Here is a 26,355-nt window from a genome sequence, read left to right as displayed (position 1 = left end):
AAAGGTAAAAAAAAAATGTACCAAGGACGTGATGCTTACACAGGAGCTTAAGCATGCACTGTGGGAGTCAAGTGAAAAGTAATGTTTAAACATATAACTCTAACCTTGCAAATGAGTGTAATCTTTGCACCTACCCCCAGAAGTGCTGTAACTACCTCATTATTTCATTTTGGGTTCTTAGCGTTCCCTAGAGTGCCTTCATTTTGGTTGTGCTGAGCAGCTTTGTGCCCGCTTTGTGAAAGAAGCACCATTAAGTAAATATGCAGTAGTTTCCTCACTGAAACACTTCCACCTCATACGTGCTAATGCTCACCAAGAAAAGCAATTTACAGAAATAGTAAAATTGCTTATTTATTTATTTATTTAAATATAAAATATAGAAGCCACACAGGGAGCAGGGCCTGGATTCACTCCCTGGGGGAATACCATATTGTATGGTGTCATGCTTTTACTTTTCCTTATGGACCTATTTTTCCTCTCTGACTCAGAGAACTGTGAACACTTTGCTGCACAGCTCTGCAGAACTGTTGGAGACTGCGTTAAGCCCTGTTATGGCCCTGGTGGCAATGGCATTCTCCTGGGAGAGAAGCAATGGGCATCAGAGTTCGCTCAGCAGGAGCAGGACAACGCACCTGGGCCCCTCCTTTCCTGGCTGAGTGTTACTCTGGGAATGGTGAGCACCATTATACCCTTCTCACAAAGCTGTGCTTCAGAAAAGAAACACTGAACGCTGCTTAGCTCTTTAGAAAAATGTTATAAGCATCATCCTTAGGAGGAAAGCCCAAGTCAATGGTTTACAGCTGGATACCAACACCTCATCAACCCTGCATGAGGGCTGTCAGATTTAAAAAAAAAAAATCTCTGTTCTCAACAGTTCTTACTTGTGTCTTGGTCTTTGGATCTCATTTTGGTCTTTTTATCACTCCCTGGTGTTAAGTAAGGAGTCTGACCTTTTAACTAAGGGTTTTGGCTCATTGCAGGGTGTTTTCAGATGCCTAAGGCTTTTGTTGAATCTAGTCCTCATAGAGGATTAACTGTAATATGAACAGGAGTGGAAAATGTCAGGGGAGAAGATCGGGATATTATTGATCAGTAAATATGCTATTGAGCCACTAACTTGATATAAAAATATAAATACAATTCTAAGTATGATATATTACACTTTTTTTTCCAATAGAGAGAGAGGTATAGGAACATTAATGTGTTTATACATTGCGTTGATAATATTGCATTCAGTGCTGGCTACAATTTTCATGTTTCAAAAAGTTTTAAGATGGAGCTTCATCATTAAGTGAAAATCTCTCTGTGCATGCTTGTCTCTTATCCCAGGGACAGAACAGAGAAGCTATTTTCTACAACTCCCTAAAGCATGTTTCAAATAGGTGGTCAGAAAGAAGCATTTATTTGCCTCTCTCACTTGGGCAGTCCACCAATGTGCTCATTCTTATTAAAGTAGTTTCGATGTGCATTGTAAGCTTGCAAATTATTCAGGAAGCATGTATGTATCTGACATAGAAAAAAAGCAGAGAGGAAAAATAAAAGTTCAACAGCACTTACCATGATGAAACTTATACTAAAACAAGCTTTTTATCTTTTTAGTCTTCAGAGTAAAAGAACATTTTTCTAATATCAATGTTTTTGAGCACTTTTTTTTAAAGAAACATTATAGACACATTAGTGCAACTGATAGAATGAAACTGAGAATTACTAAATTAGAGAAAAGTGGATGGAATTTGCTTAATTAATCTACAAAGTTTTAATTAACCTCTCCAGTGGCCCAATTAAAGTTCAGGAGATATATCAGAAGATATCCTTAAAATAAAATGACAAATTACTTTAAATTGCACATCAGTTGATTCCACCAACTAATTAGTTTCATTCCTGGTTTAACAAGCTAAATTCAAAACATCAAATATGTGGGGGAAGAAAGGATAATCAAAATATTGTGAAAGCAGCTTTGACTAGAAGAAAATATGCACAAGTTGCTCCAGCTGGAGAGAGGCACGCTGAAGACTATTAGAGAGAGAGGATTATTTTAGGAAGGTACTTAAAAGAGAAAAGTCCACTACATTTGGAATTGAATCAACATGATACCTATTCCCATGCTGAGTAGATGTTAATATTTTGTAGCTACCAGACATTTTTAAACTTTGATTTCTCAAAGAAAGAGACTCTGTTCTAACAATGTTTCTGAACTCTGTCCTTGTGACCAAACTCTTCAGTTTGCTGCTGCAAACTGAAATAACTCCAGTGGATTTATTTTGGATGTATTCTTGGGAAGGTGAGTGTTTCGAACCCCAGGTGTCATGTAGCCTGATATGATTGCTTCTTAAAAGTCCTTGACCTCTCCCAGTTCTTTCCTGTTGGATGTTATGAATGTAGCATTTGGTAATTAAATTTGTTGTGAATTTATTATATGAGGTTGGAAAAATATCCTTTGGTATGCGGTCAGTTGAAGCTCAGAGAGTAGGCATTCAGCAAAACCTTCTGCATTAAATGTTTATTTCAAAATGGGTTTCAGCTATGGGGAACTGGACTCATGGTCCCAGCAGCCTATGCAGTTCCTATGCAAAATCTACCACATAAATGATATAGACAGGCTAGCATCCTTACAGTGAAATAGTTAGCTTAACTAAGATAAAAGAAAAAAAAGAAGGTTTGGGACTGGATGCAAATTGTTTGCAAGTCTTCCGGGTACTCAAAACTATTGAAAATCGTATTGCTATTATGTCCTTTATCTGGATCTAGGAGCTTGACTTAAAGTTGTAGTTTTTATAATTAATTTGTAGACCGGATTTCCTCACGCTAGAAAAGGGGTAATAAACAGTAAAGTTTCAGGAACTACAGGCCAAAGAAAGCAGGGATGAAGGTAGAAGTAGGAAGAGGACCTATTTTGAGATTAATAATTTTACACTATATTTTTATGTTCTGGAAGTTTTGTTAATGTTAGATTTGATGAATTCTGTCTCAAAAAGGACTGAGAAATGCAGTTTCATTGGAAATTAAGTATTTTATGATGTCAGGGAGATTTCAAAAACGTTTGTGACAAAATTAAATAATTTTCTGCTTTCTCCTTCAGAAAATATCAGGATGTTTGATAACATTTAAATAATTTGCATGGGAGTGATCACATGTAACTATAGCTATCTAAAATTCATTCATCTTTCTTGCTGGTTCCCTAAGATCCCTTAATAGGCAGTGAAGGTACGGAGGTAGAACATGAATAGTCTCACTTCTCTAAGATATGTTTTTCAGAGTGACATAAATGGTTCCCTGCAAAAGCCAATCACTTTTCAATTCATGTAACTGGGTTTGATTATTCTTGTCATTTTTCTTTCACTAGAAATATAAAGATTTTTGGGTTTAGTTCTGACAAACTCAGTCCTGGCTGACTGTAAAAAATCTTGGGTTTCTTTTAAGAAAAACTGGTCCACACACCAAAACTTCATAGTGCCATTAAAAGGTATTAGTTTTAAGGAAATATAATCAGGGAAATAAGACGTGAGAAAGTAAGAACTTTGTGTGTTACTGATGTGGAAAGTAAAAGGTGTTGGTCCCTGGGGGCACTCACAGGCCAGGCTGGCCCTGACCAGCCCCCTGGGGACCCCCACCCCTCCCCCTGCCCACAGCCCTGGGGCCCTGTTTCAGCTTAGCCCTGGCCCCCAGCCATGCCCCAGCCCCTTCTCGCGGCAGGTGGTCTGGGGGCTCCCCTCTGGGAGGAACCCCTGGAGGGATGCTGTCCCCAGCTCCCTCTCCTGCCCCGTCTTCTGCTCCTGGCTGGACCCCGGCCCTGGTTCATCACTCGCCCTGTCCAGGGCTGTTGATGGACCCTGTTAGTAGCCCCCATCTCTGCCTGCCATGGTCAGTTCCCACGGGATGGAAACTGTCGGTGAGGGCATGGCGGGTGCCAGCATTGCTCCCAGCTCCCAGCTCCTGGCTCCCCTGCGCCAAGGGAGCAGCTGGTCCTCACAGCACCCTGGTTGAACTGGCCTGTGGATAAATTGTGGTGTCCAGGACAGAGTCAGGAACCGAAAAAACAAGACATACAAAAGTAGACATGCAAAACCAAAACAGAAATGTTGTTGGAAGTTGGGTCATGAAATTTGAAAGTCTGTGCAGCAGCCAAGAGCAGAGCCAAGAGGCTGAAAGGAGCAGACTAGGCTCAGCTCTTGGAAAAAAGATCAAGAGTGTGCTTATTAATAGTTTATTAACTCCTTCAGAGCTGCAGCAAGTCCTTTCTGGTAGAGCTTGCGAAAGTTAACTTTTAATAGCTAGCAGCTATGAGTTTTGCTTTGCCTTGTGACAAATATATGCTGGTCCTGAGTGAGCCACTACAGGGCATGCACGTTTTCTTTGAGGCACAGCTGTGGGGTTGGAAGCTTCTGAGGGGGGAGAAGAAGGCAGTATAACTCTATCAGAGACCACCTGACAAAAAATACCAGAGTTTTCCTGTGAACAGTTAGCAGAAATCCATGCCACCAACTTGATTGCAGTAAACACTTCTCAGCATGTTAATATCTCTTCAGAAAAGATCATGGTGAAAATATTATCTGTCCAGGCAGCAGATGTACAATCTTACACCTCTTACCTTTTAGTTGTTTATATAGTTTGTCTATCAGAAAATTAGAATCAAATTATAGGAATCTCTGTTGTCTAGTATAGAAAGGAAGAATAAAGGCCGTCTAAAAAAAGGTTTTGGACAGTCACTCAGATACTCAGATCTTTTTGTAAGCTGATCTAGCAGAACTAGAAAGCTGTTAGTTTTTGAAATAAATTATCATATATTAAGAAATTTTGAAATAGTTAAGATACAAATGCATTACATGAAAATGATAAGATGCATAGTAGGAGACTAGTGTCTCCTGTGTGAAACAATCTTTCAGCTGAGATCTTTTAAGCTCTGCAAAGATAGTCCTGCATTTACATGTGGACCCATGTAACCACCTTCACTGCAGCGTTAATTAGTGTTGCACTGGACTGTGGGTCATATCGGCTAGCAGAAACTTGTGATTTTTTTCCTAAGCTTTAAAGCTGAATAGTATAAGTCTATTTTCATTTTTTATGTATCCAGAATTTCATAATCCCTTATACTAAATTCATATTTAAATAGAACGTGTCTATAGTGTAATGGATAATAAATATATGTTTAATGCATAATGTGGTAACAATTTCATAGATTTTAACTGAATTTATTACATAACAATATTATTAGATTAATGGAAATGTCAAGCACACAAACCCTTGGCAAATGGAGTTGTGTGAAGGAGGCAGTCGTGCTGGAACTCAGTTATTCCATCTTAAATGTTTCTCTCTGTGTTTCATGTTTAAAATCTGGACTCTGTCAAGAGATGCAGAAAAGTTCTTCACTTGTCAAAGACCTACCTGAAGGTTCCCTCTCACCTTGTATGGCCAGGGAATAGATGGCACTAATGAAATGTCAGCATCACTCTCAAATACTGTTATTATCCCTGAATTATACACTTTTCTTTTTACAATATAAAACAAATTTTAATTACAATACAAATTATACGGTAGAGCCATAAAGCAATAAACAAAGAACTAATTTGTGTTCCTTCTGCACTTATCATTCATTGACTAATTAGTTTCTTTCTCAGGTTCTGAGTGACTCTTATAAAGAAAAATCTCCTGAGGATACAAAGGTTAATTTTGAAGTGATTACAAATATTCAGCTAACGTTATAATTAATAGTAATACTTAAAGCACAGCAGTCATCTCCCATCCCAATAAGGAACATTTGCTAATTAACCAGACTATTGGCATTATTCAGAATATTTAACTTTTCACTATTCAATCAACTGAGCTCATGAAGCTGAATAATACCTCTTTAAACTGTGAAGCTGATAGAAAGGTTAAAGCCCTTCAAATGCTTAAGCATCTAAACAAATAAATCTTATACTTATGTACTTAATTTCATCCTGACAGATCCTCAAACACTTTATAAAATACTGGCCAGATCATACCGTTACATGGATATAAATCTTCCATGGACTCACAGAGATTTTTATGCTGTTAACAAATAAAAATAAAATTAGTTCTAGGCCTGCAGAGTACAAAGAATAATTAATCCACCAGAGAAATTTAAATTTTTAGTAGCAACAGAAATTATTACAAAGTGAAAGAAATCGTGATATTAGGCATAGTTTAATATAAAAAGATATTCAGTGTTTTAAGATGGAAAATGTTATATCCAGTTAAAATGAGTTGGAGAAATAAAGAAATTTGCTTATTTAATGTAACATACATGCATTTTATTGTAGCTCATGAAAAGCGCTATGGGAATTTCTGACCATGGTCAGGTTAGTATACAGCGTAGCCTTTTCAACTCTGGAGTAATTCTATTGACCGTAGACCAGACATGAAACAGAAAACGCGTTTGGTTCATTATGACATTCAAAAGTCTTGTGAATGAATGCAGGTGACCCTAAATGTGAACTCTGCTCTGAGAGCTGTGAGTAATTCAGTCTTTGGCAAACAAAAGCATTGCAAATTCTCATTCCAAATTAGGACTCTCGAAAAAGAAAAAACTGTGCCACCTACGTGTTGCTGACCACTGCTAGTCCGCATTCCTTAGTGAAGAAGAAGGACTTATGATGCACCTGCTTGGATTTACAGACACATCACAGTAAAGCAGACAGCAGACGCAGTCATAATTTGTAGGTACTTTCTTAACAACCCATTCAGTGTGTATTTTGCAGAGAACTTGGTTTGGTTTTTTTTGCCCCTGACTATCTTTATTAAAAATAGTCAGTTATTTATATTTACTTGTCATCATTTCAATAACAAGTTCAAACTGGCACATTTTTATTTTCTTTTTTATTTTTTTTTGTTGTTGTTTGGAAAAAATCATAAAAGGAATGAGTGTCAAAGGTTGCTCGCAATGGTCTTTTTTTCCCTTTTTATGTCCTTGGCAGAGTAAGAACTGAGCACGAAATGTGTGCATGCTTGACTAATATGAGTCTTATTGTAACCTTTGTGTGGAAAGGTCTTTTTCTGATTAAAAGCAAATCAATTTGAAAAGGTAATAATCTTTTTTATTGTCAAATAGAAAGATGAAATTTGGAATACAGATTTTTTTGGTAACATATTAAAGTTCAACCAGAAACTGCAGTAGAAAGAATGGCTGCACAAGGCATAATTTCTTAAATTAATTTTTGTTATGTTTTTTTTTCTGAAGTCACACAGTGTATCTATTTTGTTCTTGTTTTTAATAAGTGTTTTTTAAACAGTCATAAATTCTTGAGAATTGAGCAAAAATTTACATAATATGAAAGCAGAAGTTGAAACAGCTACTTGGAGAAATAATGGCGTTTGTATGCTAATTATTTTGAATGTTGCATACATATGGAAGGCATCTGCTGGAACCTGACCTTTTCTGTAAAACTTGTTTTATATTATGCCTTTAAAACATACTGCATTTTTTGTTAATAGTAAAAAAAGAAAAAGATTATTATTTCCAAGGGGAATTAATAGTTTGTCTCAGGAGTTAATAGTTTGTCTCAGGATTGAGGTACATCATTAAATTATAACTACTGAAATAACTCTTCTGTATGTTTAGAATTGTAGTGTCTGGTGTCTTTTTTTCTTAAGTGTAGGAGCTGCTGTGGAGCATGGGAAATTGATATTTTTTAATTGGTGCTAAGTTTGAAATAAAATAAGAAAGAAACTACTATTCAGTAGAAGACCAAATATCAGGTTCTATAATGCACTGCTGCTATGGGATAGAAAAAAAATATTTTCTGTCTAGTAGGTCTTACTAAGTCATCCCATTTTGAATCATCCATTAATATAAATATTTTCCTTTATACAGACTGAAAAGTTTAGTCTACAACATTTCTTAAATGTCACAGCTACAGGCATTAAGAAATTTGTGCTAACTTTTTAGGAAAAGGTAGAAACTTACTTGAACAGAATTCTAGGGCTAGGTGGGGAAAAAATGGATCTAAGATTTAGGGGACTTTAAGCAGCAAAGTCCAAAACTGTGATTAGAAACTCCTGATTTAGTTGTCTCTTACACTTCTACAGCACAGACTGGCTTGGATAACCAAATGTCCAGCTAATACCTAGTGCCTGGCTGTACCCAGAAAATCAACAAAGCAGTAACTACCTCCATAGAGATCCTACCTAAGAGGTATCTCTGACTATGCACGATGTTAATAAGATAGGCTCGTCACACAAAACGATTGTGGTTCTTCTTCCCCCCCCCCCCCAATATAAACAGTGGCAAAGACTCCATACAGGAACCAGGAGACAACTATTCAATTCTATTCAGTTTGAGTGAGACCAAGCAAAATTTTTCCAATTACTTTACTTTCTAATTTTTTTTCTTTACTTTCTAATTACTTTAAATCTGGACATATTGTTTTATCCAGTCCACTGTTACTCCATAAATCCAGTTTTATTTTGCTTTTAATGGTTTGCAGCAATTGATTTATTGAGAAAAGAAGTAGGCCAGGTTGGTTATATTTTCCCGATGAGACATACAGTTCAGAACTTTAAGGCCATGTGAGAAGATTAGAGACATTTTCAGAGCAGTTGGGAGGACGGGTAGGAATTGTTTACAGTAGGCTTTGAAGAAATGAGAGGGTAAAATGCTCTGCTGCAGAAGTTGATATTGTATTTATTTGGCCAGTTGATATTGTATTTATTTGGCCAGACAGCTGTATATATTTATGGAGCCCACAAGCAAGATGATTACATGTTCCAATAAAGTATTTGGAGCATCTCGAGTAATCATGTCATATAGAAAGTGAAAAATAAGCAAGATAACTTTTTCAAAATGTAACACAATCATCTCGGTAGGTTGAAATGCCATACCAAAGCAGTAAGAGTATAGTATTAGGCTGTATTAGGCTGACAGTAACAGTAACCATGACATGCTAAGGGAGATTTAGAGGGTGGTCAAGGCAGAAAATTAATTGTACCGGGAGACTTTGATTATTCGTATGCTGACTGTAACAAAAATGCATGATGCAGACTCTACGTTTTAGATCCCCTGAATGCTTACTTATTGGAAAATCTGGTCAGTTAGCAAGCAAGAGGAGACATGAGTCTTGATTTGCTTTTTTGTTGTGCACAGAACCTGCTTCTAGAATTGCTTCAAGCAGCTGTTGGGGAATCACAGTTGTAATACATCCAATTCAACATCCGTGTAGGAATGGAAAAACACATAAACCCAAGGCAGCAAATTTAACATGAAAAAGGAGAATTACAGGAAAATGTTTATATGAATTACATAAAAATGTAAGTGAACAAGTTAAAGAGGGAGCTGAGGGTAAAATATTCAGAGGCAGCATAAAGTTTGTTTAAATATTCTACTTTATAGACATGCTGAAAATATAAAATAATCAATAGACTCTCTAAGGAACAAAAGTGTTTACTGGGGTTAACAGCAGAGCAAAAGAAACCATTAGAAGCAAAAAGATTTTGCTTCTTTTGAAAAGTGGAAATCTTGTCTAAATGACAAATAATTTAAAAGAGCTTAAATTTTGACAGGTTAAAAAAAAATAGTATTTTGCCAAGTCAAGACATATTTTGAGCTGCATCTTAAAAAGCCAGAAAGTTAGTTTAAAAATAATTTTAAATTATTTTAAATGATGGGGAAATAATGTCTATAAGTTAAGATGCTGCTGCACTAGAGCCATTCTTTACAGGGAATGGATATCAAGAATAATATCAAATTAAGCTCATATAAGAGATTTTAGAAAAAATCAATACAATGATCGGTAGGAAATCACTAAGAGTGGATGGCACGCAAGTAAGGAGAATCAATTATGAAAGTGCTGAACTGATGTTATGTACATCCTACTGTTTAAATCAGCGTTAACAGAATTATTGTAGAATCTTCTCTGAAAACATGAGGTCAAGACTCAGCTGTGCCCCGAAAATCTAATACAGTGTCAGGAATGATTAGGAAAATAATTAAGAGGAAAGCATAATTCTGAAAATAGATATATAAGACAACGATGCACTCAAATGTAGAATATTGAGTGATGTGTTGGTCAATCCGTCTCAAAAATTGATCCAGTAGAATTAGAAAAGTTAGAGAGAATGGCTTTTATGCAAAGGGAGATCACATAGACTAGAACTGGAAAAATAGTGAAAAGAGCTATGACTGAAGTCATAAACGGTATGCAGAAAGTGAATAGGGAATATTGACAGAAAGGAAGGGGTGCCTGCACACGACTAAATTACCAGTTAGCTGGTTTAATATAAGTAAAAGGACATGTTTTTCATTTACATTGTGGAACTCCTTTTCATGGAGTCATCCACAGGCCAAAACTACAAAGGGACTACAACAGGAATGAAAAATTTCATGAAGGGTGGGACAATCAGTGGCTCCTAAATCTGAAAGTCCAGACTGAACCTCCAGTTCAGAATCCCAAACTGCTAATTGCCAGAAGCTGCAAATAAAGAGTTACTGTACTATTGTCCACATTTTTAATAATCTTCCTTCGTGTTACAATATTGTCCATGAGTGGAAACAGGATAAACTACAGGGAATTTTGATCTGACAGGATCAGGATCAGGGTTGTTCTTACACTCTTATGAAAACACACATGAAAATAGAGACAGAAAACTGTATTAAATAAAAAAAGGAAAATAGTTGGAGAAGTCAGAATGTTTCCCTTAAAAATTTTCTGAATTGAACTATTTTTTTTTAATTGGACTAATAAAATTATTACGATTTTTAAAGCCATACAGCAACAAATACTAAATATTTTAATTTATATTAAGGGTATTTTTATTTGACCATATAATTATGCCAATATCTCTAAGTATAATTAACTTACAATTTAAAATGTTGTGGTTTTTTTTTTTTAAATTAATCAGTAAAAAGCTTTTTTTAATTTATTTTAATCAATGTATGTCCAGTAGTTTAGGAAAACAAGACATTTTGTTGGTTTTGAACCACTATTGCTGAACTTTTTCTGGTGACATTTTATCAAAACTGTGAGTGTCTGAAGGTGGAAGAAGCCAGATGTATTGTTAAGATCTGTATTCTACAGATGTACTATCCTCCTGAATTTGGCTCACCCTTGGTTTTGGAAAGTTTCCCATCTGCCTGGTTCTCATTTGGATTGTGAGCTGTACATTTATAAATTGTTTATGTTCATGCAGATGAAAAACTCTGTGTTTGCACAAGTACAGTTTCTACATTTGCTGTCACCCTTTGACTTCCACCAGCTCAACCTGAAAATTATTTCTGTGTAAGAGAAAGCAGGTGAAAATAGTCATTATTTCTCCATGTGAAAGCAAGAAAGCATGGGATATTTTGCCATTCCTGAAAGACTAAGGGGGGCATATAAATAAAACTCACCAGTAAAGTTGCTTGTCTTTACCGCCATGCCTGATTGTCCTCTGCCCCTCTTTGGATCCTCATTTTCATGTCTCTTAGTCTGATGGTGAAATTGAATTGATCTAATAAGAGAAATTTATCCTGTGAAAGCAGGAGACAATTATTTGTTGCAAGGTGCTAATTACTAATATTACAACAACTTTCTGCCAGCTGGTGGGAAGGCGGGAATAGTAGACTGCTAATCTACTAGGTGCGTGGCTTTTAAGATCAGCATCTCATGTTATGCTCTGAGAGTACAACAGCTTTCAGACAGCAGTGAAACGACACCTTTTTCTCTTGCAAAAGTGGGATACGCTTACATAATGCCAGGTATTAAATCACAATAATAACTTGTTATTGGAGTCATATGGGAAGAGTATATGTAAGCTTCTTTACAGGAATAATATGGCGTAAAAATAGTCTGTTGGCACAGGAAGCTTTGATATCAGTGGGGAAAAAAAAAGATCTCTAAAAATGGGAAATTCTCATCTTGAGCTAAATTGAAAATAAAATAAGACAATTCTCAAAGGAATTACAGAAAGTAATAAATGTGGTCAGCAACTAGCCTGCCAGAGCCAGACACAGTGTTTATTTTTCCCTGGGTTTTTTTCCTAGTTGACCAGAGGGATCAGTTTAAACGCAGGCTGCCTGTCAGAGAAATCATCTCTGAAAATGCCTTCTGCGGAGGTGGGCTGATCGTATAGGTTAGACTTAGCCAATTAGGAATATGAGAAATGCTTTGTGACTTGGCCCATTTGACACCTACTAATGTACCAGTCTCAGAGGTAAAATATACTAAGAACATCAGCCCGAAAAAGTTGTTTTGCAATGCACGTAGAGGAAAGAAGGAGGGAGAGACAGAGAGAGAGAAAGAGAGGGAGAGCACTTGTCTGTGTGAAGGCTGAGGTGTAAAAAGCTAAAGGTAATTTCTGTGGGGGAAAAAAAAAAAATCAGAGAGGAACACTCATGCTACTTCTTGGATAAAATTCAGGCTTGAACCAGGACTAGTTCTGAATACATCTAAGGTATACATAAAGCTGTTTATATCTCAGTTGTAATCTGCTGCTGCGGAGAGAAATTCTATAGCATATGCTAATACAGCATGCAATGTTTGCATTTTGTTGTTTATCAGAATCCTCAAGACTCTGACCAAAAAGATACTCATGCTAAAAATAACATTAGCCAAAAATGCTTCACTTTTGTGGGTCTGCCCCCAAAATATTATTGCCTAGTTGTTTATATGCATTTGCAACTCCACTTTAGTATTCTAAAGAGTTATTATCTACTCCTCCATCTATCCTGCATTTTCATCTCTTCAGTATTCCTTATTTTCTTTTTTATACTCTTAGTTTCCCCTTTACAATACTGTCACCTGTTAAAAATATTTAATGTTGTTGAGAGGAAGACATGTAATGTATTTCATCTTTATAATGTTGGGCAGTTTTTGATAGTAATTTTTCTCACATTTCCTTCAATGCTTTTGGGATTTTTTTTTTTAAATAATTTAAGTATTCTTTAAAGTAATTTAAGTAATACATAAGTAATTGCTATGAACTGATCTGTGTATATATCTGTAATCTATTAAGTTCTTAAAGAAGGAATCTTAGTAGGAAGAGTGGAATGATATTTTGCATCTGTCCTGGTTTCATCTGGGATAGAGTTAACTTTCTTCCTATGCTGTCGTGGTTTAACCTTAGCATCATATGAGTTTGTTCTAATGAACAATATTTTAAATATATACATTAAAATCTACTGCAAAATAGTTTCTGGGTTTGTTCTTTAGTTTGATCCTAAAATTAAATATTCTGGTTTAAAAGGAGAATGAGCTTAAAGGGAAAAAATATAGAAGGATAGATATGTGTATATATATAGACAAGTTAATTTTTCACTCTCTGTTCTATTTTTTTCTATTTCCTTTATGGCTTCTAGTTGACAGTAGATTGCATTTCCCCTATTCTTGTTTTGCATTCAAAAAACAAAGTTTTTCCACATTTAGAAGAAGAAAAATGGATTTTAACGATGTCTGAATGATCTCCCATGAACACATGATACTAAAATTTCCTCTCAGCTTAAGAATGGATATAGTCATGATGAAGTATTTTGTACTTAACAAAGCATTTGAAATCTTTCATGTTACAGAATATTATGACCCGCTTTATTTTTAGTTCTCGAGGTTTGAATAAAACCAGTCTCCAGTTTAAAATTTAACACTGGCTGGAAGCTTAAGCAGCCTTTTCTGGGTTCTTATTGTCAGGGTGAAAGCATTGCTCCATGCATTATACTACTTTTGACTGTTGCTGCAGGCAGTACTGCAGATGATAAAGGAAGGGCAGAACTTAGCTCAAAGCATTGGTATTAGACTCTCTTGGTCCCCAGAAGCAGGGTCTGTGCTGGTGCCAAATGGAGACGGATGAGGTGGCTGCTTGACATCACTAAGATGGCAGCAGTAGCCAAGAGCTATGAGTCAGGTTAATGAGAGAGATGCACTTTTGCTGTTGCTATTTTTATATACTATAGTTACAGGTGGGCAAAGTGGAATTGAATTAAAGTTTGTGCCTTCTGCAGTCTTGACAGAAAGTCCATTGCCTTGATGTTCATAAATGCATTTTGGGTCAAGAGAAGCAGGTTACAGATTGTCAAATATTGCACAGCATTTAGCCAGTTTACTTAAGTTATAATTAAGTTTGAAAGCTATATTTGTGATTGCAGTTTAAATCACCATGAAATTTGGGTCAGATCTCATGGATGTGGACAGCTGGGGAACACCTAGGGAAAAGTTTAGATTAGCACTGCAGTGAAGACATGTTCGTAGAGAACGGTATATTCACTAAAGATTTTCTATTACAATGAAAGAAATTGCATAAAAATGTGCTGTCAGTCAATCATACCAGTACAGCATGAGGAGAAGCAGACCATGTGGTAAATCAGTCCAGCCATTTGGGCTGGTAAGCACTGACTGCTTTTGTTGTTTTAGAATATAGTTTCATGTGTTCCTGGTGCTGTGAATTCAGTGCTAGCCGAGTGAATTGTACAAGCTTCAATTAATGAGTAGTTTTAAGATGCTCTGTTCGGAGTATTTTGTAATAGCTTAACTCTGAGGTGACCAACTTGCAGACAACAATGCTACTATCCAAATTGAAAAAGAAATATGTCAATGTCACAGCCAGAGTGATATATCAAAGAATGTTATATCACCTTTCTCAGCAAGGGACTAAAACCAGCTGTAAGTTGAGTACACCATGAAGCAATGACAAATGAACTTCCTCAGCCGGACATCTTGGCACTACCTGTATGTTCTACAGGTATTCTCTGTCTGTTTTACCTCAGGCCATGTTTGAACTTAGCTGCAGATTTTTCCCCATATCCCAAACATGGCTAGACAGTAGTGAAAATAATGAATTACATCACCTAAATCATGCAAAACCAGATATTCATAGCCTAGCGTCAGTCCTGTCTCACAAAGTCTTACAGCAGCTTCATGTGAATATTGAGCAGAAGACAGGTTTGAATGCCACACTGGAGAGGTTTTCATGGAGGGGAGCAGTTTCTTTTAACTATGCTTTAAAATCTTTTCTAAAGCAGTGGAAAATTCCCCTTGAAATGAATAACATATTAGAAAATTCTTATTTTGACCTATGTGGATGTAAATGAAGAATTTACACTTCCTGTTAATTACAGTAAGGACTTGATTATTTTTTAACCTGACCTGCAACCTTTAATGCAGGAGAATCACATAATTTCCAAGAGGTAATGATCCTAAGCAATTCAGTGGTTGCAGAATGAAATCATGGAAATGATTTAAAGTCAATGGCAATTTACTTAAAGCCATTCTTTAAAGTGATTGAAGCTAGCCCATTCCTTTGCCTTTGTTATTGTACCTCTCAAGACAGTATCAAAATGGTTTACAATTAAAACACCCAACAGCCTGAAATAGTGTTGCACACTGTCTTCTTAAGAAGAATAGTTACACATTTTGTTACTTACTACTAGAAGTTATCTGTTACTGAGCCATATCTGATACTTACTGTTCTAGATCAAACAGAAACAAGAGCACACTCATTCTGTAATAATTGTCCATATGTTTTTGTACGGTACTCTTTCCAGTCTTACTGGAAAGTCATGTCTCTTTTGGTTCAATAGATATTTTAAGCATCTGCACTATTAAAGATAAAGGACTTAAATTATAAAAGGAAGTACTCACTGTTCTTGGATAAAGCTGTTCCAAATGGCTCTTTCTCTTCAAATGATGTTTCATCATTTCCTTATGTGCCCTGTTCATTATATTCCTTTGTTATGCTTCTTTCTGAGATTTTAAACTCTGCAGACAGACTGTCTTCTATATATATGAACATATGATAGGTGCCTTGTGACTGTCACCTCTGGCAGGGCCTCTAGAATCTGGCACAGTGTTAGTAATAATTAGTATTAGTGATAACAGTGTTAGCAGCAAATATATACTACATTCACCTTATGAATGGGAAAGGACAATACTCTTTGGAAATTTCTTTGATATTTCATACATAATGTGGAACCCTGACTACTATCTATATCAAACTAGATTTAAAATGACAAGTTTCAGAAAAGTTTGGGAAAAAATTTAATCTGGTTGGAAAACTTTCTTTGCCCTAGTTTATAGGCTTTTTCTTGCCTTGTCTATGGGACACAGTTTGGTAAAAAGGGAACATTTTCTAAAGGCCTGTGAACATTTGGAACACAAGCATTAGCACCTGTTCACATCTTTTGTAAACGTATTTGATACAATTATAATACCATATGTTACCAGTGGTTGACAAAATATGATTAATACACAGTACTAGCTCCAGTCTTCTCACATCACTTGTGCTCTACGGTACTTAGCAGCATTTCTCTAAACATTGATAAGGTTTTTTTGGCTTATAAAGGGCATATAAAAGTTGTAATAACAAATATAGGAGTAGTATTTATTTAAATAGATGTTTCAATTAGCTCTTTTTAAAAATTATTTTACTTTTTACACAACAGAGTATTTTCCCATTACTAGATCTCTCACATACATGTATAGCATATATGCATGTTTCTACATGGTTCTGTAGTAGCAATAGAAACAAGTTATAAGGGACTGCAAGCTATCTAACATGCTATGTATTTACTTTTATTTTCTCTCACCCAACTGTTTTTATGTTTGTCTGCCTGTGGAGTTTTTTACAGTCTTATACTGCAATAGTGGTTTATCCCTATTTAACTATAATCATGGGGTCTTGATCCTGCTGGGATCTTTGGTACCACACATTATAAAAGAGCTTCTAAGCAGTGTTTGAAATGGAACTTGAGAAGTCTTGGCAGGAAGCCCCTTCTGCAACCCATTAGCTTTTGTCTCCTTGGTAGAAAAAGTGACGATATATACCTGTTGTGCTCGGAGAATTATCAGCAAGGCATATTGGTCCATTTCTGCTCATACCATAAAGGATGGTATGAATCTGAAGCTGCCTGTGAATAAATAGAAGAAAAAGGGTAGGAATATATGGAAAAAATTGTGGAAAAGGAAGGTATGTCAAACTTCCAGGAATGCTCTGGTGAAAATTGGATATGTGTTTGGTCAAATCGTGATTCATTTAGTATTGATATTTCTTGTGGACAAGCTGGATTTGTGAAAGCATTTATAGATTAAAGCAAAAGGAGAGACAGTGTACAGAGTTAAGGTTTTAGGGTTTTTTAACAGCTGAAACCTTGGACACTACTTCAAGAGAAAAAAAGTTATTTCAGTAGACTTAATTCTATGGTGTTCTGCAACATTAAGAATATCTTCAAGGACACATATAATTTAGAGTTATGATGAGGTATGAAACTATTTCAGTTCTTCAGCATTTCTAATCATATGTCCAGGTTAATATGAATGCCCTAAATGTGGACATGGAACTGTAAATAAAATAAAAAGCTCACCAGTTTTTATCTTGACATAAAATGCAGGTTTTCCTTGGAAGCCTTTAATCTGACTGTCATCTTTTTTCATTCACAGCAGTGAGCTTGTAAAGAGCTCTGCCTCTGCAGTGACATACTACTATATAGAAAGAGGGTTATCAAAAAGCAATGTTTGTTTATTTATTGAAATCCCTATCAACAGAATGTCAGTGCTTTTGAGAATGAAATATTTTTACTCTGAATTCTGTGTCTGAGAAAACTGTTTCTATTAGATTTGGAAATGATAACGTCTGCTATAATAAGTCTTTGTCTGTGCATGTTTTTCCCTCTAAGGATAGAGAACTCTAGCAAAATAAAAGAAATAAAACTACCTAACTACTGCTACAAAGTCTGCTTTAAGAAAATCTATCTTACAATATTCTTAAAACTCCCCATCAAAACCAACTGCTATTACAATATGCATTATTTATGCTGAGTCATCCTTTAGAATATGCTTTACATATTAAGAATCACAAGTACATAAAGCCCAACTTCTGACAGTAGTCATCTCATTACAGCTATCAATAAGCAGCCAAAATATCTTGCTCTTTGTGCTGATTTTGGCTAGGGTAGAGTTAATTTTCTTCACAGTAGCTAGGATGGGGCTATATTTTGGATTTGTGCTGAAAACAGTGTTGATAATACAGAGATGTTTTCGTTACTGCTGAGCAGTGCTTACACAGAGTCAAGGCCTTTTCTGCTTCTCACCCCACCCCACCAGCGAGCAGGCTGGGGGGGCACAAGAGACTGGGAGGGGACACAGCCGGGACAGCTGACCCCAACTAACCAAAGGGATATTCCATACCATACGACGTCATGCTCAGTGTATAAAGCTGGGGGAAGAAGAAGGAAGGGGGGACGTTCGGAGCTATGATGTTTGTCTTCCCAAGTAGCCATCAGGTGTGATGGAGCCCTGCTTTCCTGGAGATGGTTGCACACCTGCCTGCCGATGGGAAGGAGTGAATGAATTCCTTGTTTTGCTTTGCTTGCATGCATGGCTTTTGCTTTCCCTATTAACCTGTCTTTATCTCAACCCACGAGTTTTCTCTTTTACTTTTCTGATTTTCTCCCCCATCCCACTGGGGAGAGTGAGCGAGCGGCTGTGTGGTCCTTAGTTGCTGTCTGGGATTAAACCATGACACTCTCTTTCAGCTTTTTCTGTAAATTCCATTTGAACATCAACCCATGGGTACGGGAATAGGTCTTAAGAACAGTTTACATTGACAAAAGCTGCTTATGGTTCTAAACACTGGAGTAAGATTTGCAAGCCTGACAAAACCAAAACCATGCAAACAAACAAAAAGCTTATTGTTATATGAAGAACATTTGATGAAACACATTGATTTATTTTCACATATCTCTTAGGTAAGGGGAACAATGTTGCCCTGTTAGTGAAAACATATTGAAGAAGACATCTGCCTTAAACAGAGCATTTTCTTTATTCTTCTGTCCAACTCAGCATCAGTTCCTCTCCTACATTGCTCAGGTGAATGTTCTCATTGCTTTCATCTAGGGTTACTCATGTGAGAAAGGTTTCAAGACAAGGTTCTGTGTTCATTCTTCAGTGTTTTAGGAAAAGTTTCCCAGTAATTCTTAAACAACTGAAGGGAGAGTTTATTTGTCCATACTCCAAAGGCAACCTTGTGGAGCTTTGAAGTCTGCAGCCTCTCTAACGTCAGATCAATTAGAATAGAAAGATGATTGGGATCTCATGTCCCTGGTGTAGGTTTTATTGTGCCTGCATTTTAATCATCCAGCTCTCAGAGGGAAGGAAAGATGATCTTGTCCTTCTTAGATCAAATATCTATATTTTCAGCAGTCAATCGAATGGGATAGGTGCCTGTGAAAATCCCAAGTTGTCCATCTGAGGCATCCATTTAGTGAGTAGGAAACATAATTACTGTTTGAAGATCAGCTATTCTACACAAGTTATTCTACTGCAAGAAAAATATATGAAATAAAAGATGTCTGCATATGCTATGGATTTAGTCTTGAAGAACGGGATAAGGTCAGGCTCCTAAACCAAGAATGTGGTTACAGTGTCTATCACTTGCTTCCTTTTCAAACCAATGTCATGGATCAGACGTCCACTAGAAAGGATCCTGAATCTTGTTGGGACACTTTGAATTGGGTCTGTAGGTTTGAGCTTGGAGTAGGATCCCTTTATCTTTCCTCTTTCTGATGGGTCTTGCTTTACTGGATGCACATTCACTTACCATGCCAAAGACTGACATTTAGACTCCGGACTTCTGTGTCTAGAGAAGTTACCTTGCATGTTAATAAAGGCTTCACCAGCTGAAAAAACTTGCTTTCTATTACTAAATGTTTTGTTCCACAAAAAATGAAGGTCTGTTATCTTCCATGCTGTTAATACAGACATGCCAGGCTCAGTCATGTTTGGCCATGTGGCTGTTAGATCTAACAAAAGCACTGAATGTAAAATTGTCAGTCTCCACAATCAATCTTGCAAACCTCTTCTATGTTTAGGTTTATATATTATTAGGGAGAGAGTGTTGCACTAACTGCAGTGATGTGGATAATCCTCCCTGCTTATAACTAGTAGATGTATTTGGTGGGAAATTTTACAAATGCTTTCACTTAGTTAAAATTTGATAAATTTTCTTTTTGAATATACTATATAGCCTGTACTAAAACGTCAAAATATCATTGTCCTCCTTCCTAATTAGAAGTGACTCTAATTATTTTAGGTGTCAATATTTTTGTTTATGATGTTCATCATTCTCCCATTTTTAAATAGCTTTTTTATGTATTTAGTATAAATCCTACTCATGAAATCAGTAGACAGATTATTTACATTTAGGCTAAGAAAGGACTGCAAGATCAAGATGACAGAGTTTACTGTCTGGGCAAGTATTTACCTTAGGAACCTCTACATGCAAGGAGGCAGTACAGATTTCAAAACATATCTGGTGGGGACAAAGAAAACACCACATAAAGAGTAGAGCTGAATAAAGCTGTTGAAATAAGAGACTCTGGATCATTTCCAGACCTAATCTGACTCTGAACTGAATAATCTTGAAGTTCACCAGGGTTTGACTGTCTTGTTGAAAAATTATTTTCTGGTTTCCAGCTTCTCTGCTGGTACCCGAGATTGAGGTTGAAGGTGGGGTTAGCAGGAGGGACAGGTCCCAGTCCTGGAAAAGCCACCAGCCTCTCTGAGAACATGAGCAAGTTTCTCATCCTTCCATTCCCTTCTACCTTTCCTTCTCCCTTAGACAGAAGAATGAGAAATAAGGCAAGGTTTCTTCAGTCATTCGAAAAGATGATTGAGTTAATTTACCTCACACAGCAATTGAAGAGCAAAGCTTAACCATAAAAGAAAGAAACGTTCCGGTAGTCCTGTAAGTACAGCTTTTGATGCTTATTTCATAAAATATAAATTAAATTCTAGTTAGAAAATGGTAAAAGCAACTAGTTCACCTGTATCAGGAAGAGATTCTTGTGCACAATAATCTTCTTGGTTACTGTGCTAGCCGAGGCAGAGACTTCCAAATAGAGGGTAAGGAACCTTAGGGCTGGATGACTGTAAAATATTATCCCCAAAAATGTATAACCTAAGACTTAATAAAACCAAGATTTTCACAGGTTTTGTTATACTGGGAAATACTGAGGAAATAAAATGTAAACTTTCTATTCCACTGCCTGTATACCGTCTAGGTGATGAAAACTGAAGGTTTATTTAATTTTTATAAATTGCAACATTTTCTTAACAAGACATTTCTCTGCCATTCTACTCCTGTTTCAAGGGTAAGATCTGGTAAAGAAGAAAGTCTTAGATATCCTAATTTTCTTTTTTGTTTGTTTGTAAATAACTCGCTCTGTTTGTTCTCCAAGTGAACAGAGAATTCCCAAGAATAAAGATAGAAGCTGGACTTATGTGTCAAGAAAACATTGCAATATTTTCACTATAGAACTAACTATTTTACTGACATTTTACTATCTTCTCTTGTTCTTTGCATATTGCATAACTGATTCATTTACAGAGATGTCAAAAATAGAAAAACATACCACTTTTTTTTTTGTTGCTTCTAAACAGAATTCAATGCGAAGACATACTTAGAAGCAACATAAAATATATCGTTGAATATTGTTTACTTTATTTCTGTTTTGGTAAATTTATTATTATTTTGTTATTTTGGGGGGGATCATGCAGTGTAGCATCCTTTTGATTAAAGAAGTTGTTTACATGAAATTTTGGAGAAAAGTGAAAATTCTTTCAAAAATGACCCAGTTCTTCTAGTAATATTTGCTGCCAGTGTAATTTTATAGGCTAGAGAAATAGTATTATCTCCTCATCAGGTTAACACTATGATGATATTCCCTTCCAGTTTGTCTTGCCATTTTTCCAACAATTTGTAGGTTGACTTTTAAACATACAAATGATTTTGAAAAATAGGTTTTAAATTCTTAGTCCACTAAGGAATGTAAAACTGGGAGTTTAGACAATTAATTTCTTACACTGCAAGCTCTGTTCTTTTAACTGACCTGATCTTCATCCTTCTGTGTTTCTGAACTTTTTTTCCCTTGGGAATATTAGAAGAATTCAGATCAACTTCACATTCATGTGAGATGATTTGCTCTGGAAGTTAACATCCAGTATGTTTTGCAAGGCTTGTTCACCTAAAACAAGAACTTTCAAAACCGCTGGCTTTTCAGGCTTATGTTTACTCTTGAGAATTTCTTCAGAATTTTGTATCCCCCACATCTTTCAAAGCTTCACCCAAATGAGTCCTGAGGCCAAGGGATTGGATAAAATAAAGTTAAGCTCAGAAAACACAGAGCAGCATATATTTTCCCCTCTCAAATTGGCAAGAAAACCAGTTTTGTTTTACTTTCCTGTAGGTGTATGCATTTATAGTTTCATGTTTAGTTGGCAGTTTTCATTGTGCACCGGTTTGTTTTTGTCTTTGAAGTGGTTGAGTTCCTTGATATCTTGAATAATGAACCCACTGTCAGTCAAAATAAGCACAGTAATTTTTTTTTTATTTGTCGTATCGTGCAACTGTATGTCCGCTTGCTGACATACTATGGGAATTTCCCTACTCTTCAGTTTTTCTTTGCCAGTTAATATCAGAATTACTGTGTAGCTGTCTTGTTATTTTTCTACTTTATCCATATAATGGTTTTTCTATTGCAAAATATGAAACTGTTCAGTGATGAGTTTTGTCTTTATCAAAAAGTTCATATATTGTTTTTTCTAATAAGGATCATAGTGGTTTACAATTGTAAATCCTCTAGCTCTTGGAGCATTGATTAGAGTATTCATTTTCTGTAAAGCATACTGAGGATAAATGTTGGCATAAAACCATCGTAATCAACAAGAAATAAACTGGAAATTTGTCCATTCAGTGGGTATTAAAAAATGATATTTTCTTTTGTTTTGTCCAGTTATGAACAGAAATTGGAAAGCACTAGGAGAGGAAGGCAGAATATAATGTTCTCATACTGTTTCTAGCTACCTGTTCCTGAATTCCCTCATTAACACATTCAGCTGTTCATTATAATGCTGCTGCTCTTCCTAAAGCCCAAGTGTGGTCCTCTCTCCTGCAGCTATGTCTGCTAGCCCCTTCAATAGATTTTGGAATCAGTTTCTCTACCCATCAGCCAGTGTCTATGCTGCTTCTGGGACCAACGTGCAAATTTAAGGTCTCAGCTGTCATCAGCTTCCACAACCCACACTCCACTCCTAAAGGGTGCTCAGTGCAAGCTCCCTTGCTCTGCTGCAGAATGCCTCCTGGCTGTCTTCTTCATGGGAAACTTGCAGTCCCTCCTGCCTTCCCACCTGCTGTCTCCCCAGGCTCTTTCAGACAAATATGTGGCCTTAATCTGTCTCTAACCTGCTCCTCTCCTCTTTCTGCCACTCTCTCAGGACCCAGTCCTGACCTAGTCCTTTCCCTGCGTGTTCAACAGGTATATTCAAGCTCGGTCTATTTAAGGGTGTGCATCTATAGATTCATTTGCTTATTCTAAAGGTTTTATGTGACAAATTCACCTTTATGTTCTTTAGGATTCTGAGCACTGCCTTCAAAACAACAGTGATCTATGTTCTCTGTCTCCCTGTCTCTTCACGTTTTTCCTTTCTTTTTCCCCAGCAGTGGACTTTTCACTCTCTTTATCTTAATGTCCACTTTGCTCATCTTCCCCTGTTGCAGTCTGCAAAAGTCACCGGCTATGCTCAGCTCAGTAGCATTAGATTGTATTACAAGCATCCTGACATTTTACATAAATAATGTAAGCAATGTGGTGTCCTAGAGCACAGGATTCATTTCAAAGTTCTTTTTAAACCTTTGCTGCAGAACTGTAATTTCAACCAATTCTCCTTCTGTCATTTACATACACTCTTGGTTCAACTAGAAACCACTTTCAAACAATGCCTTACAGAGGAAGGGGAACACCTTATCTAGCAAGGGAAAAAAGTTACCACTTTAAACTGGTGCTATTATACTCAACTAAGGCACACCTCGTGGACTTATGAAGGAAGAAGGTGGATATAAATACATTATATTGTGTTGCAACTCTGGGGTCAGTATCCAGAGTTTCAATCCTAAGGTGCTCAGGTTTAAATTATTTAATCCAAAACTCATGTCCTCACTCTTTTGACCCCAAATCTCAAAATCTGCTGCTTGCTAAGGCTGTGGTTTCAAGAAAAAGCCAAACTAGCTGCCACCTCCCTTATCCCAGCCTTTTTATCTTTTCATTCCTTTTTTTTTTAAGGATAATTTGCTGTAAGTTCATCTGTCTGTGCCATTCAAAATGTCCCATGCAACTAAGCACCAGCAGTGGGGTAGGCAGGAACTCCTACATGAGACCACCTTTCCTACAGCTTACTGCAAAACTGTGCCTTTAGAGTTGGCAGCCTCAGCTCCACATATAAATGAGAAGAGGTTTATGTTACTGAGTTTCAAGAGGTCTTATTTACAGGTTCTTAGAGGTTATGATTTTTTTTTGTCTACCACTTTACAAGTCACTAGCCACTTACAGTAGTGCAGTAAAAACTCAACCCTCCCAACCCATATATCTGTAGAGGTTTAAATGAAATATGTGTGATTTGCTAAAATTTGGCAATAATGGACTTACCAGATGTGCAAGAGAAAATGGTACTGATCACTAAGAAAGGCTAGACAAAATGTGCATGTCTGTCATCTTTTACCACAGTAATTAACAGGAGCTGTGGCTGGTAAGATGAAGCTGTTTTGTAATGGGGCCCCAGCCATCCTTATCAAGTTTTTGTACATTTTTTTGTATGTATTCTCCACACTGTTTTGCTATATGCCTATGATTTCTGTTTAGAAAAGCAAATGTACTTTTTACAGGTAATGTCTGTGACTGCAGCAGTGCACAAACTGGGGCAGCTCAGAGCCTTGGGCAGCGTATATGCCACTTGAATGGCAGATAGACTTCGTCCCGGTCCTGACATGTTCTTTTCTGTTCTCGGTTTGGTTTTGTTAGTGAATCCTAAACTACTTTCCTGCAATAATTCAGCCATAGGTCTGGAAAGAAAGGCCACCGCTTAAGAACAATCTGCACTTGTCCACCAAGGAGACTTTTACAAAACATTCATGAAAAGTTGAAAGCAGTACCACATTTAGCACTTCAGTCTTAAAAACAGGGCAATTTAATTAAATATGATTATGCACAGAAGACATATATCCCTAGAATTAGAACCTCCAACAGTATCTATTTTCTACACTTATAAAATATTGAGTATTTGCTCCAGAAATTCAAAGGGACTTGATGAAATGACAGGTTGAATTGCAAAGCTCCTTTGCTGATCTGGTGGAACATTGCAGATCATAGAGGAAAAATAATAGAGTACAGGATAGTTGAGCCAGTATAAAAGTTGCAGATGCAGTGAAAAGACACAGAAGTTTCCTCTTGCTGCAGAAACAAGACACTTGTCCTGGAGAATGAACTCATTACTCATTCCCAGAGTAATGCTGGGAGGCTTCTGAGCAAATTATTTCGGCAATTGGTTTTGTTGCTGGAAAATCCAATTCTGGGTAGACCAAAACCTGGAAGGAGCTGTGCATACACAGATATAATTGCAATCTTTTTGCCATAATGATTACAAAAAGCTCCAGCCACCACACTGTCAGGTCTCTAGGTCCTGATGTCACATATAAGATGATATTAAAAAGTTTTCAAATGCTTCTTGTCACTTCACTTACAAGATCCCTCTGTCTTATGTATTCTTGCTGCTTAAAACAGTGTGTTTCCACCCCATGGGCTAAAATCTGTGTATTATGATAATTAATTAATGATATTTGAACACCATGTTCACAGAGACTAAGTTGGCCATAACTCAAAGAGTTGTTGAACCTGCCTCAGACTGGATTGACAATAAATCCCAGTTTACCATTTTAGCTCTGCCTTTTTCTCACTTTTCATTTTCCTATTATGCTCATCTTTGGAAACAGAAAACTTTAATAGAATTGAAAATACTAGAGAGAAGAGCAGCTCAGAATGTGTGTTCATGTCATTACAGATGTTACTGTTATCTTGTTATTCTGTGGTATCAGTTATTTCATCTGCTTCATTTGTATCGTTAAGATGTTTGAGTTTTGATGATAATGATCTTTTATCATCATATAACAGTAAGTTTTGAAAGAGGGAGTTAAGATATCTCAGAAAAGTGAAGATCCTGGAGAAAAAAGAAAAAAAAAAAAAAAGAGAACTTCAGAAGCAATCATCATATTTCCTGTGATTTTGTCAGCTGCCAAGTTCACTTAGAAATTCAGCTGGATCACACTGGATTGCTCTGCCCCAGAAAGCTGGCATAATTTTTTTACGTTAGTATTTTCTGTGGTTACAATAGAGGTGCAGCAGTATAAAATGGAATGGATTGGAATTGTAATAATTCAAATACACTTCTGTGCAATAAAAGATCTGTGATGTTTAGCTAGAACTATAAACATTTAGGCACTATGGTTTGATACTATTCAATGGTCCTACAATGGTTACTACTTCAGGATTCAGGCAGTGTCTTTACCTGGGTGAGTGACTTGAGTGTTAGAGACTAAAATATGAAAAATAATTACTGA

The sequence above is a fragment of the Aptenodytes patagonicus genome, chromosome 1 (assembly GCF_965638725.1).
Source record: "Aptenodytes patagonicus chromosome 1, bAptPat1.pri.cur, whole genome shotgun sequence".
Taxonomy (NCBI): domain Eukaryota; kingdom Metazoa; phylum Chordata; class Aves; order Sphenisciformes; family Spheniscidae; genus Aptenodytes; species Aptenodytes patagonicus.
The sequence above is the reverse complement of the archived record's forward strand: the minus strand, read 5'-3'. Positions refer to the sequence as shown.